This window comes from Aphelocoma coerulescens, chromosome 7 (assembly GCF_041296385.1).
Source record: "Aphelocoma coerulescens isolate FSJ_1873_10779 chromosome 7, UR_Acoe_1.0, whole genome shotgun sequence".
NCBI lineage: Eukaryota > Metazoa > Chordata > Aves > Passeriformes > Corvidae > Aphelocoma > Aphelocoma coerulescens.
Window position 1 is genome coordinate 33080858 of NC_091021.1, and position 15008 is coordinate 33095865.

A 15008-nucleotide genomic window follows, 5' to 3' on the forward strand; every position below is an offset into this window, starting at 1 on the left:
AGGAGACCCACTTACTGGTGGTGTGTAAAGCATGGATTTTGGGCAGGAGAACAAGCAGGGATTTCAGAGGAGGTGACACCTTAATCATTTTCTTTTTCAATACATGGTGCATTAAAGATATATTTTAAAGGTTTTTAAAGGAGAGCAGTATCTTTTGGCTATTGATGACACATTTTTCTGAGTAAGGAAGACATGGGAAATAGTATGGATGCCTTTCAATACCTCTCCAAGCAGAGTGGTGAGTTGAGCTTTACACTAATGGTGGGTCAGAAGGCAAACTCAACCTTGAGTTGAGGCTTGAGAGCTAAATTTCCTAAAACACACTGAGAGACAGGTGAGGTAATGGAGGTCCACAAAGTAGGAGATGATCTGACGACTGAGCAGACAGGAAAAGGAGTCTCTCCCTTCAACAGACTTAAAATAGTGGAGTTTGCTTCTAACCTGCTTAACAGATTCCATGATTCTATGGTACTAGATTACTGAAGAAAAGCCAAGTTGACCTACTGAAGAAAAGCCAACTCTGACCAGCTTAGGGGGAAAAAGTCTCGGTCAAGTTCTCACCCATCACTCTCTCATACTGGGTGACCACATCATACATGCTGATAGTTTGCTTGATGGCTCAGCCATCACAGCAGATCCTCAGGACTTCCAGTGAGATGGCTCCTGTTGGAAGGGAGACTCTCAGAGTGCTGACAAGTTAAAGCTGGGATTGTCCTCTGGAGACAAGCCTTGCAGTTTTACCCTGAGGTTCAGTGCCACAGCAGAAAGAAGCCTGGAATCTTTCAGTATATTAAAAGGTAACCAATTTAATTAGGAAAAGATTTCTATCCATCTTTAGTTCTGGGTAAAGCCCTGTTAATTAGCCCTTGAGATAACAATATGCCAAATATTACCAGTAGTCTTCCCTATTCTTCCTAGACAGATGTGAATGCAGACAGAGATACTTAAGAGGATAATTGCACCCCAGCTCTTTGTTCACTGAAGAAAACCCCTGCTTGAGCTTCTGCTTCCTTCTTGCACTGAGAAACCCAACAGAGCAGCTCATTGCAAAACTGGGTAGAAATATAAATAATCTGTACAATTAATTTTGTTTGCCTGACTGTTGTTTTAGTTATTGCTAGTTGTCCCATCCCCAAACTATATTCTTTGTCTTGAAGAAGCAGATGTCCAGAGAGATGCCATAATCAGTGCTTATCTACTGTGCAATGTGCACACGGACAAGATATTTTAATGACTCTGGTAACCTATGATACTGTTTTAATTAATAAATTAAATCAAGGGGGGAAAAAACTAGATAAATGTATAAGCTGATCAAAGTCAGGCAAAAGAACTATACTCTCTCAATTTTTTCCTATAAAGGCAGAATATATTGTACAATAAAATAATAATGAAAATAATTATATATTGTTTTGAATAAAAACACTTCAGAAAAAAAGTATTTCCTCAAAATTCTTTTTGTTGTTTTATTTTTTTACTTTCTGGATTGAGTGATCATATTCCATATTAATATAAATAGGCACCCATTCTCATTTCAGTTCTTCTACTGACATTGGTAAAATGCATCATTCTTAAGATGAATATTGTCTAACACTCTGTCAGTTTTGTACTTTTAATGCCCCCTGCCATTCAGCATGGAGGGCACAGAAGAAGCGGAGATCTGCTTTCTTCAATTAAATATACAGCTATTTATTTCTTCTGCAGTCAGTATTTTCTTTATGATCTCTCAGATAAAGATGTGGGAAACAGTTTGTGTCCAGATTTGCAAGGCAAAACAAAGCACAGTGTGACTACTGCAGAGTCTCACATTCTTCTGCGTGTCACAGTGAGTGAACTTAATTACGGTTCATTAACTTCAAATCCAGTTTCTCATTCATGTACCCAACAGTGTGGTATCAAATCATCTCTCATAACTTCAGTATGATGTTCTTAAATCAATGTGGACTTTTTTTTTTATCAGCATACCCTATAGTCCTTGCATTCTTCATGATATTTATAAATGGAAACACGGCACACTATAATTAATGCTTTCAGAAGCTAGTTTTGAAGAGAAATAAATTGTGATTATCAAATCTCTTCCCTGAGGACAGAGACAGTCTGAGTAAGTGCTTCCAAAAATTCCTGTTCAATATCTTTTGCAGAAAACGCCCTGCTGTGCCTGCCCTCTGGTTACTAGCTTCACCTGTAAACAGTTCATTGCCACTGCTGACTTCACTAAACATCTTCTTTGTATTTCAATCTGCATTTTATGTGAACTCTGGAGCTATTAGCCACTAATATCAACAGCATTGCACAGTCTAGGAACATTTATTGGTCCCCTGCCTAGTTTAATGTTTCTGCCTTAGTACCGTAATATTATCAATAGTTGCAAAGTACAAGAAAAGAAAATTAAGTGTTTATTTTGTTTAGGCTTTCGCCACTTTACCTACAGCTTTTTTCCATTACATTTGCACATAAATGAGCATACACCACATCTTTTTAAGTGCATCTAAAAATCAGGGTTTAACTCCCCTAATCATATTCTATTTTCAATCATCTTTCAGGCTACTTTATTTGTTATTGCAAGTGCAAGTATATCATGGGAAATCTATTTATATATTTTATAGAAATCTATATATATATTTTATAGAAATGGATAGCATGCATTAGTAAGTATTCATCTTGCTAATAGACTTCATTTGCATTTTTTTTTTTTCTTATAAAAGAAATATTTTGTAAAAAACCTCTTGTCTTCAGTAGAGGCATGACATAGTCTGCAGAACATGCTCGCATCACATGCATCCCAAAATAGCCCGTTTACTTCTTGTGGTGCTTCTTTATTGTTCCCCTCAGTTTCACAGTTATGAAACCAAAATTGAGGTTTTAATGCCTATTAAGATCAGCATTGATTCAGACGTATTTCAAACGGATGTGCATGCGATCCAGAGACAGTTGCCTTCAAAGAGACAATGAAATTCTGAAGTGTCCACTTTCCCGAGGAACATTGGCCTCCACGGACAATGTGCTGGTAAAAAATGATCCAAGTCATATCTGGCCACAAGAATATAAACGAAAGTGCTTCCCATGGACATACACAATTATGCATGAGAATAGCATTAACTGCATTCCCTCCAAAGACCAGCTCGAGTACATATTCCTATAAAAGGAAGTAGAGGGTGGATAAAATTAAAGATTACACGGTTAACGAGTATGTAAAACTGCAGCTGCAAAAAGCCTCTTTCTGTATGGGGCAGGCTTTGTGCAGTGCCCTGGCGGGCACAGCCTGGGCTGCTCCTCTCCCACTGCATGGCAAAGGCTGCCAACGGCTGAACAGTCAGTCTGAGAAGAACCAGTGAGGAAATGGAACATAAAATAACACTTCCTTGGGTTAAAATTTAACCAGGCCCATAATCTCTTTAGTAGAGAGATGTCGGTCATTTTCCCTGTCCAGATAATTTAGCTCTGCAAGTGTCCCAGCCGGTTCTGCAGAACTTGCACAACCTCATACAATGGCAGCATGAACTACCTCAGTCACAGGCAATTTGGTTGTGAAAGTGCAGGTCTAGAAAAGCCTGAAGGGGCCCAGATTTCCCAAATGGTCCTTGGAGAGGCCTTCTGCCAGCCTGGCACGAGTATCTGGTAATATTGGACTCTGCGTGTCAGATTCAGCTCCATGTGATTAAAGTGATTAAAGCTTAACACTTCTAAATGGCTTAATGAAAGACAGGAGGTGGCTTATATTTTTTCTGCCTCTAATTTTTCCAGTATTCAGGGGCTTAGATTATATGCCAGGCATCCCAGCACCACAGGAAAGGTATTAGGTTCTCTATTCTTTCACTATGAATCCAGATTAATAACTCCAAATTCCTGCTCCCTGCAGACTGAAAAGTGATTCTTTGAAATGTATGCATTTGTTGGGCTATATTCATTTGTACACATCACTAATTATAAAGTAATTAGTATTATCTCCATACATCTAAACAGGCAAGCAAAGGAAGACAGAACCATTTATTACAGTGACAAACAGAATCAGCATTTTCTTATCATGAAAATGCAAGTTATCTTGTTTTCTTGTACATCGGTGTAATTAATCACTGTGTTTAGCATTCACAGATAATAACACCCAGTATCTGCTTTGATGAGATACAAACAAGCATATTATGAATCACTTCACATACAGACCATCCTAATTGCTAAAATTACTGTCTCCATGTCTGTTGCTCCTGCAGCAGCAGTTAACGAAACGCCTCCAACACCCGCTTACCTCGGCAGCCAGTTTAGCTGCTGTGCTAATGTAGTGTTTGGGATTTTTATTATGAAGCCATATTCTTCCTTTATTTACAGTTGCCTCAAGCCAGAGAAGTTCAGGGGTGGTCACTGGGTGATGCAGGGCATAAGCAAGGACATAGTCAGACTTTATATAGTGAGCGACTGAGGGAGTGAAAAACAGTGTCAAATTTACTAATTCACTAACCCACCTAAACAAACCTCTTCACTGAACAGAAAACAAAGAGAAACCTTACTTTTATCTTTAAATGAGTAAAAACAAAAAAAAATAGAAAAATAGGAGTACTGTTATCAGTTAATTGAGATTGTCTTCAATTATATAAATGCGACTGACTAACCTTTAGGGCTTTTCATTAACCAGAGTTCATCAATTCTAATCATCTGGCACTCAAACACTCCGATGGCCATGCCAACGTAATTACAAGTTGCCAATTCTGCTGACAAAGTTCTCAGGTTACAAATACAGTTTGTCAATGCAGGATAAGTAATATTGTGCCACACTGATTTCATTTTCCTCTTGCATTAATGCTTAACTGGTGACAGATTTTATTAATGAAATAAGTTTTCAAATATGTACTCAGTCATTATTTTTGGTTCAGAACAGGAAGCAGCCGCTGGTTCCTAATCCCACATGATATTTTATCACAATTAATAAACACAATTGGAGTTATGGTAGAGTTAATCTTCATCTTCAATCAAAATAATTAAAGTTTAATCTTCTAAGGGTAATTTGTTTGACCTCATCCTACCAAAAAACATTCTGCTCTACAAATTGTGACTGAGGGCAGAAGGACAGGCAGAGCGTAAGGAACCAATTCAGCAGTTGCTTTAGAGCATCTTTCATGTTGCACTTACATCTAAATGCAAAGTGTAAAGACTGCTCATCCCTATAAGATGACTTTCCAGTTAAATAATGTATTTGCCACCTACAAAATGTGCATAAATTAATTCAAACAGCATATAATACTATCTGTTAGTAACTGAAAAGCATTCTACAAGCTTATGCAGCTAAAACACCCAAGGAATGGCCAAATATTACACACTGGAATAGTTTCATTGGCTTTCATCAGGCTGATCACAAGAGTACAATTATCTTCTTGTTCAGATGTGGTTTTTCACTTCCAGAATTGCTACAGGATACTTAGGAATAAGTTTGCAAGATGAGATATCCCCTTTCCTTCTTGCATTCAGCATTCTTTATCTTTTTTTTTTAATAGATCAAGAAAAAAGAATCAGAGAAAATCTTACACCATATGATAAAAACACCTTAGAGCAATGTGATTTGTGACAAAGAACAGTCTGAGTTTCAAGTATCAGAAAAGGAAAGAACAGCCAAACTAGGTCAGATCAAGGGCTCTGAAACTGGCCAGCAGAACCTAACAAAGTGAAAATGTTAAGAGGATGGCAAGCATATTTTTGTGCTTTCACAGAACACTTTCAGACAGTTCTAGTCTTAATTTCTTCTCCAATAATTCCTAAATTCAATTTTCTTTCTTGAGCGCTACTGAAAATTGAGCTGACATTTTCATTAAACTATCTATAGTAACTATAATGCCTCATCCATGAACAGTAGTACTTAGTTTCCATCTGAATATATTGAACATATTGAACACTTATCTAATCACCAGCCCCTAGAGCAATCATAATTTTAAAAATTAAAATACAGTTATGAAATATAGCTGAGCAATAAATACATCCAGTGATCTCTTGGTTGCTTTCAGACATTTGAAAGCAAAAAGACAGAGATATTCTAAGAATTTTGCGGATTTGGTTTTGGTTTCTGAGTTTGGTGCCTTTTTTTCCACCAAAATCACAGAGGGGCCATTAGAATTATTAACTCATGGGTAATCCCTGGCTTTTTGGCTGTGTGTCATAAACAGTTACAAGATAACCAAAAGCAAAGTTTAAAAAAAAAAAAAAATTAAGACATGAATTGCTAAACATTGTTGGTCATGAGCATTGACATTATGAGTTGTTGGCTCCCTGTTCTGCTTGCAGAATTTCTTTAAACAGAACTGTCAGATTGTGCCCATACTGAAAGAAAGAATAATACTAATTTACTTCTATCTTGTAAGAGTTGCTAAGCAAACTCATACTGAAACTTTACATCAGTACTCAAGCTCTCCAAGAGTAAACGTGTAGCTGAAAGTAGGCAAGGCTTTGTTGTTTTGATTTTTTTTTAATTTCCACAAATAAATTACTATAGTAACTACATAGGCATCTACCTATACTAGCTTGAGGCTGTATCAGCTCAGGTCCTATCTTACAATGAATTACTTTGTGTATATTTTGACCTAGTGCCAGTCCTGCTCAGAATATCTGTACAACTATGCTGGAGTCAGCAAAGCCTTGAACTTGCAAGCTGAAGCAAATGTTTCTCTGTGCACTGCAAACTGGCTGCTGATATCAATGAGGAAAGACACAATGAATAAAAAGTGAAATATAGATAAGGTTTTGTAGGAGAAGAGCCTAGAGAAAGTGCTTTCAACTTACAGATGTTTGGTATTCACTATAAATGTACATTCCCACGTGCATTTCAAGAACATTTGACATTTTGTAAACCTTATTGCTCAGGAACAAAGTGTAAAAGCTGCACTGACTTAGCATGAGTTCATGGTACAAGTGCATGGCAAATTCAAGAATGCAAGCCTGCCCTCAAAATACAGACTCACTTTCTTTCCACATGACAACCAAGCTGATGCACATGTGAAAAACCCCTAGAGAGTCATATTATCCCTTTGATGTTCCATCCTTCTCAGTGGGGCTGTCAGAACATGCACGATGGCAATGGCAGGCACTGAGTTTGTCAACACTGGAGAGGAAATCAGAAGCAATTAGGCAGCAATATTGGTTAAAAGTATCTAATCTCTTAGAACTATTTCTTCCCACAACTCATATTTAATGACAAATTCTGGAAACTTCATTCAATTTTCACTCATCTTAACATGCACTAGCCCTCTGAAGTGCCTGGGAATTGTTTTTGAAAGGGGGTCCAACAACATTGTCAACTTTTGGCCCAAAGTCAGCTGGAAAAAAGCCATAAGCTAGACACAGATGGCCCATAGGACACGCTTCCAAAGACCTTGACAAACTTAAAATTAAATTTTAATTATGTCTGTTCAGCTTGATTTATAATAATTGCCAATATCTGTGGTTTGAAATAACACGTTTTACAACATGATCAGTTAGAGAAAATATTTTCCTAATGACTAAAGGGAGGAAGAGTCTGCATTGAGTCCAAGAATTATATCATCAATCTTATTTATTATTTTTTTAAACCATAACACAAAAACATTTAGGAGACACTGATCTGAAATTGGGGTGAAAGGCTGAAGAATAGTGTGTTTTCTTGGTTCTGCAGCAGGCAGACGTAGAAGTCTATTGCTACAGACATGAGACCAGCTGAGGTCCTGGGACTTCACAGAGATAATTAATGGCATTTGATATGCTCACAAATTTTGAAGAGTTCCTAGAAAAATAAAAATTTTATTGGACAATTCCTTTTTTTCAATAATTATGTGCCAAGAGTTGACAATTTATACATTTGGACAAAGATTGTTGTGATGTTCTTCGCAAGTAAACCCACAATTATTTTATACCACAGCAAGTCTCATTAAAATATTCAGTTCTTTTCTTTCCTGTAGAGTTCACTTGCAAAAGTGGGCTTTCAAGCTTATGAGTTTTTAGGCAATATTTCTGAAATAAACTGCCATGACTTAAAAGATACCAGGCAGAAAAACAAACTCTCTTTCTCAACTGGTGTCAGTGGTTCTTGCCTTCAAGCAATGGCCACTGGCACAACCACAGGCTCAAGCTCTGGCTGTGCCAGGAATTTGCTAAATCAATACTGCAAGTTGCTCAGTAATCATCTTCTTTCCTGCTTTGGATCTATTTACAAAGAAATTATTGAATATGGCTTTAAACAAGAGGAGTAAAAGAGTAGATTAAAATGGCAACTCAATTAATGTGAAATAAGAACTGCTAAGCTAGAGTGAAGAATAGACTCCAATAATCCCAGCAGAGGAGCATTTAGAGGTCATAAACCACAGAAATATCGTAGCTACTGTCCCTGTGATGAGTAAGTGGCTCACCAGAAACAAATCCTGTCATTTGCAACCATTGTATTGGCAGGTTAGTGTAAGAAGTGATGAACAGATCTTCAAAGGGTTTTTTTTTCCCTTCTAGAAAATGAATAAAACTAATAACATTTCTGTAGTTTTTTGATTTTTTTTACAACTTGACCCTGAAATTACATCTGCCGTGGGTCTTTGAATTCCTGGCCATTGCTTGATTCATTCTGACCAGCAGTCACTTCAGCTGAAAAGATATTATAAGCTTTCCAATCTTGTATTCTCTTTAGAGGTAAGCTCCTGTAATATCTCCTCCCTAATAAGCTATTTGTTTCTCAAGGCAGCAACTGAATGAAACATTTTGCTTCATACATCAAATCTTGCCTAATTTACAACATTCTTCCATTTGGGCTATAAATTAAAATTACTGTTGCCTTTCTTTTAAATAAGTGGATAAACCCCTGAAACTCGTGTACAATGGAAGACAGGACTTTCCAGCTTTTCTGCATTCTACCCCTCTACCATACAGTTCCTAAACCAACAGGTTTCCTCACACAAGTCCTCCCCTTTTTTACAAACACAACTCCAGAAACTCTGCATATCCTCTGGAAGGCTGTGTGTTAGACCTATTGATTATCTCACACCATGTCCTAAAGCAAAGTTTCTCCTTTAAGAATTACAGCACATTATTCTATAACAATATTTTTCCTCTCACCCAGGGAGCAGAAATATGAGAAGGTGATGAGATCCTCGGTGGGAGTTCACTGAAAGCCACAGGAGGGTGAAGTCTATGGCTCAGCTCAGCTTCAGACTCCTCACTGAAGTCTGATTCTCTGCCTTTGAAAATAATGCAGCTTTATAACGTTTTTGACAGCCTCTTCTCAAGTTAGAACCCCAGTTTCTGTCCATGATGGTGCAGCTCTGGCAGCTGTGATGGGCTGCATGAGGGTCTCAAGGAATTCTGCACAGAACCTGTCCTCCCAGAGAGCAGGAAGGAGTTATGCCCCACATCACTAAATCTGAGCACAGACTCTTCTACAGCCTCCCAAGCCATGAAGATCCTCTTGGTTTCCAGCTTGCAAGTTAAATCAGTATTTAGGAGGCTGAGCAGGCAAGGTTTAACCAGAAATTCAAGTAAACAAACTGTTGCTCCAGAGGAAGAAACCTTTAACAGCAAAATTATAAAAATACTATTAAATATTGTAGTTCTGAGCAATTTGAGGGAAGGGATCAGTGGAGCTTTAGAGGACTGTGGGCAGGGGAAGACACAGTTTGTGTTCCCTGGTCTGTGTGATATTAGGATAGGTGATGAAAGCAGGGCATTTGGCATTGCATTTTCTAGATCTGGAATAATGATGTGAAACCTGCATATCACCCATTATTACAGGGAAGCTTTTTGAGAATTATCTTTTGAAGTAGGGGGTTTCTGCAGAATTGTATCTTTAAATGTATGTTCTCACAGTCCAAGGATATTAGTTCAAGAGTGAGTTTAATCCTTTGTAAAAATGCTACACCAGAAGCTACTACTTGAATACAAATAACATTTTATATGAAACAAACCCCACATGAAGAAGAGTAAATAGCAGATAGTTTGCATTCATTTGATAAAATTATTAAATCATAGGCTTGATTGAAATAAAAACTAGGAGATAAAAATTTGTTTGGAATTGAAAATTTCACCTTCTTATCAAAAAGAGAGTTATACAATATAGATTTAAAATATCTTCAACTTCTTGACATCTCCCAAATAAAGATGGTGTTGTAGTAGAACAGTGGTCTTAGGATCTCTATCCAGCACTGAAAATAAAGTATAAAAACAAAAACGTTTCTCAAATGCATGTTAATTTGAAATTTTTTTACTTACAAGTTAAAAGCATCATTACTCCTCTCCTATGAGCAATAATGAGCTTTTTCCAAAAGAATTTCCTGGTGAAACAGAAAGAGGTAGGTTTGCTGTATTTCATGTTACTTCTTTCCATTCTGTACCAGACAAAAAAAAAATTATAAAACTTGTATCAGATACAGAAGGGGTCACAGCACAGCTGCCTTCTGCAGAGACATGGAAAGGAACTTGAGTGAAGAACCTGGAGCAAAGCTAGGAGTGGGATCCCCTGACAGAGCGTGGTTCTGAAATGCAGAATCTTTCAACAAAATGGGGGACAAAATAAGATCTAAACCAAACTGAGTCTAAAAGGGAGGAATGATTTTTGGATCATTTGAATGGTGGTGATGCCTTTTCCTGGTCTTAAAATCAAGAGTCATACATGGTTAGAAGAGGAAAAGGGATTTTACCTTGGTATTTATTTTAAGGATCCTTAGGTGCACACATCCAGGTCGTGTGCATCGAGATGCACCCCGCCGAGTCCCTCTGTCTCTCCCTCCCCAACACTGGGTATAACATTATAGGTGTTACTAATTAGCAGATCTATCAAAGATTCCCCAATGAGACGCTCAAGTGAGCCCCCCTCCCCAAGGAACCTTCTCCTGGATGGTTCTGTCTTGGTTTACAGAATGTGTTCTGGAGAGCACCTTGGGCTCTGGGGCACACTGATCGCTGGCTACGAAGCTTCTAAAATGTTGAGTCTCTCAGCTTGACAAACAAGTCCAAGAATGTAGGCAAAAAGCACTAGGAATACAGAAGTTGTAAAAAGGTATAACAGGGGTATAAAAAAAAAGGCAAAAATCTTCATGGCATCAGTGGACGTGAATGTGATGCGTGCTGTGCCAGCACTGTATTTATTAATACAGAGCCTAAAGCCATAGGTTCCAGGGACAGCTTCCCCCTAACACACAGCATCCTTGCACCATAAATTTCCTTTTCTATGAGGGAATACCCCACAACGGGATATTTAGCTACAGAGAAGAAACTGAAAATTTCTGATAGACCCCAGTGGAAAGGCTTCCATGGTGCCTTCAATATGAGAGCTTCTATGGTGTTTTTTGGGGGACTGAGTGTATCAGTCAAAGAACAAGCCAACATCATGACTCCTGCCTTGAGCCTGTGAATCCCTCAGAGGACTTCTCAGCACAGAGAGCAGCAGGACCTCATAGCCACAGCATGGGCACAACACACACGAGTAGCAATAAGACTTCTCTTGGCCTTGAAGTGTCCAGTCCAGATTTAATGTCCCAGGCTATTGGCCTGGCATCAGGCTGTCAGCTGCACAGCCTCACATGGCAGCCTGTGCTCTTCTGCTAAAGCAGTGCCTTCTGTTCCAGGCAATGGACGTTGTATCTTTACAGGAGTTACAAATTATTGGATAAAAAAGGACTTTCAGGGAGACAGGTAATCATAAAGAAAAAAATAGATTAGACTGGTTTGATACAAAAATCATCTCTCTCAATTAGACTCTGCTGTATTTAATGGACTTACAACCTTTAAATACGTTAAATGCAAATGCAGACAATTTCTGCACAAATAGGAAATGATCAAGTAATGCTGAATTAGTTTTTAAAGGTCTGGTAAATTGTACAGGTCAACATAAGCACATGATTCCACATGCCCTTCAAGAGCCACAGTAAGAACTTTTCATTACTCTTATATGTGCTTTGCTCCTCTCTCTCTCTCACAGCTACATGGCTAAGTGCTACAGATGTCTGAAGGAAACACAGCTGGGAGAGAGAAGAATGCAGGGAACAGTATCTCTGAGTGCCTGGCATCCCTTCCACTTGTGAGCTGAATCTGACTTGAGAAAACACAATTGCTTAATGCCAAAATGGATTTTCTGAGTCCCAGCAGCTCTTGACTTGCTGTTCTAGCCTGCACAAATACAAAAGGTAGCACACCCAGACACAAATGGGGACTATAACTAGCACAGGACAATGAGAACTGAAGTCATACAGTTCCAGAGAAACCAAGATTTCCCCGTTTCTCTTATCATGTATCTCTTCTTTCATCTAAAAGTGGGAAGAGCACAAAGATTGTAAAACACAAGAGAATTTTCCATTCTGTCAGTTCTGAGACCTTTTACTACACACTGTAACACACAGTGCAAGAAGAGCACCAGAAATGACACTGATGTGTATTTTCCTCAGTATGTGGAGAATCACATTTCTAACACACACAGGAACAGATCTGTGGAGTAGCTCCACACACATTTTCATTTGATTTTTATTTCACCCTTAGATATTACTATTGAAGCATTATCAGTCTAACACACAAGATTTTTGAGCAGTGGTATCTCTTCAAATAATACAATGTCAAGGTTTTTGTAGCAAAACTGCTATTTTTGCCAGTAAAATTAAGTCCTTTGCCACTTTCACGCATACCTTGTGTGCATACAAGACCTTTAACCAAAATATATGTCTCTCCTTTTGAAGAGTGATTTCTTCTTTTGGCAACAGTACACGCATTTCCTGCTGAGCAGAGGAAAATCTAAAAAATTTAGCTTCAATTTCAGTTTTCATAACTTATACAATCACTACAGCCATGTCTTGCTTGATATCAGTTGACTATAAATGGTTTTTCTTACCTAGAGGGCGAGCAAAATAGAAACAGGAGACAGAATATAACATTTCAAAAGAAATATTAGAGCCATTAGTTCCATAAACACACTGCACACCTAACTCAGAACCAAATTCTACTCTCAAAAAATGACGTGTCATTTATAATTATGTGTCTGTGTGTACATACAGAAAGTGAAGGAGACAGAATATGAGAGGACAGTCTAGTCCCTGAATTTTATAAAGAAAAGCCTGCCTCAGGTGTCTGGATGTTGTGGAGATCTACTGTATTGCTATCTTTGTTTAAAAGGACTTAGATTGTATTGCAAATGGAGTCCATCAACAAAATGAATTAATTATTTTACAGAAATTGTTTGGGGTTTTTCTGCATTGATTTTTAGTTTTAATTCAGGATGCTTCTACCAGCTCTTGCTGTCAACATTGGTTACAATTAAACAGGCAGGCAGGAGATCAGGAACAATTTCAGTATGCTTTATATAATAAAAAATGTATAACTTCAAAATAGCTAATAGAAATTTGGCACAATATTCATACATTGCAATTTCATTTGAATATGATTCACAAATCCTTTCGGGTTAAGTATTACTATTTCTGGGATAGGGAAATTCTAGCTAGAACAAGCTCCTAGCTTTGTTTCTGTGCTCATTCCACTCATGCCCTATAGCTCCTCTGAAGGAAGTTCACATTTCAGGAGATGTTCCAACATTTATGCCACTTGCCCTAGGGAAAGGCAATTTCCCCATGATGTGTCAATGGTACAATCCAAGATATACCCCAGTGGGTGTAAATACTGCAAACAGATTTTGGCAAGAAATGTCTCAGCATGCATTTCAGAATTTTCCTACACTGAACTGGGAAATGCCAGAGACCTTTATAAATAAAAACCTGATACATTTTAGCAAGAAAATTAATCTGGTATTTTATATTTTATGAGAGAGTTGGAGTATTATATTCTCTTATTCTACTGGATACAAAACAAAGTGATAAAGACATTGTTCTTAGACTCATCATGTGGTCTGCACTGGCTGGGACAGTTCTCAGAAACAGTTTCCCAGGTCTTCTTTGGAATACTTCTCTGTCTTGGAAAATCCATAGCTAAAAATCAAATTTTTCTTCTTGAGTTTTGGCCCTAATGTGAAGAACATGATACAATTTGTCAGGTTTCTAACATCACCCTTTCCTTCTTCCTATTTCTTTTCTTTTATTCATAGCAGATCACCTTGGCCTTTGGTAGATCAGTTTGAAAATTCCATTGGGATTCTAAAAGCAAAAGCAAAGCAATACATGGCAAAGATAAAACAAATAGCTCTAAAAATGGCTGGAGGATCAGCACAGTGCTGATGGAGTGGTGAATCAAAAGATGCACATTCTTTAAGGTTTCATTGTGACAGTCCTGCATTGAAGGCATGAGGAGACTCATCTGAGTCACGCTGTGTTGTAACATTTATCATAAAGCAGTGCTATTAATGCAAGCAGACAAGTCACAATCTGATGTATTAGTCCAGAGAGAACAGAGGAACAGATAGATTTTCTACAAACAAGCTTAACCCAAAATAAATATTAAAGCATCTTTGTTCTTTGAAATGGCCCTCTCATTCATACTATTCATACTTTTTTTTAGAAATTCTTGGTTTTAAATTAGTGTTTTCAGTACAGCATATTCCTCCAGCCAAAAGGTCAAAGGAATTTTAAAGCTGGTACATTTCTATTAAAAGCACAGAAGCTCTTCCCTCCATCCCAAAAGTCATGGGAAGGCGAGCAGCTCAAGGCAACTGGCTGCTGCACCAGATGGTGAAACAACTCTGCCTGGGTTCTTCCCTGAACTGCCCTGCTTCCCTTCATGCTGCTTCCAGCTATCCTGCACACAGTCCTTCCACTGGGGAGGATGAAAGTTTGTCCATATGTAAAACCATTGGTAGTCACTTTTACTCAGAAAATAGAAGTGACACACAATAATGATACCCTGTCCTCCAGAGCACTCTCACAGCATTGCAAAGCACTTCAGGAAAGGTATGAACCATCAGGCTGAAAATGAGACACAGAATTAACCACACTGAAAGCACAGCTATTACTGAAAGCAGCCACTAATTACCAGTTTCTATTTTTCACTTGCGTTTTGCCCATCATCTTTGAAAAGTTATGCCAGATCTTGCTTCTCTGGTTTATTTGCTTGTAAAGAATAATAAAATGCTGCAAATCTCTTTCCCCTCT

The 15008-nt window shown here is 38.0% G+C and overlaps 1 protein-coding gene across 1 annotated transcript in view; it reads right to left on the reverse strand.

Moving 5' to 3' along the window:
- The window catches only part of NCKAP5 (NCK associated protein 5), a 334856-nt gene that overhangs the window by 296696 nt on the left and 23152 nt on the right, over nucleotides 1-15008 (reverse strand). Inside the window, exons 2-3 of the transcript XR_011152040.1 lie at nucleotides 10014-10130; nucleotides 7739-9498 (exon numbers count right to left, since the gene is read on the reverse strand). The gene's annotated coding sequence lies outside the window, so the exon portion shown is untranslated. Of the gene's footprint in view, nucleotides 9499-10013; nucleotides 10131-15008 lie in introns of the transcript that reaches the window.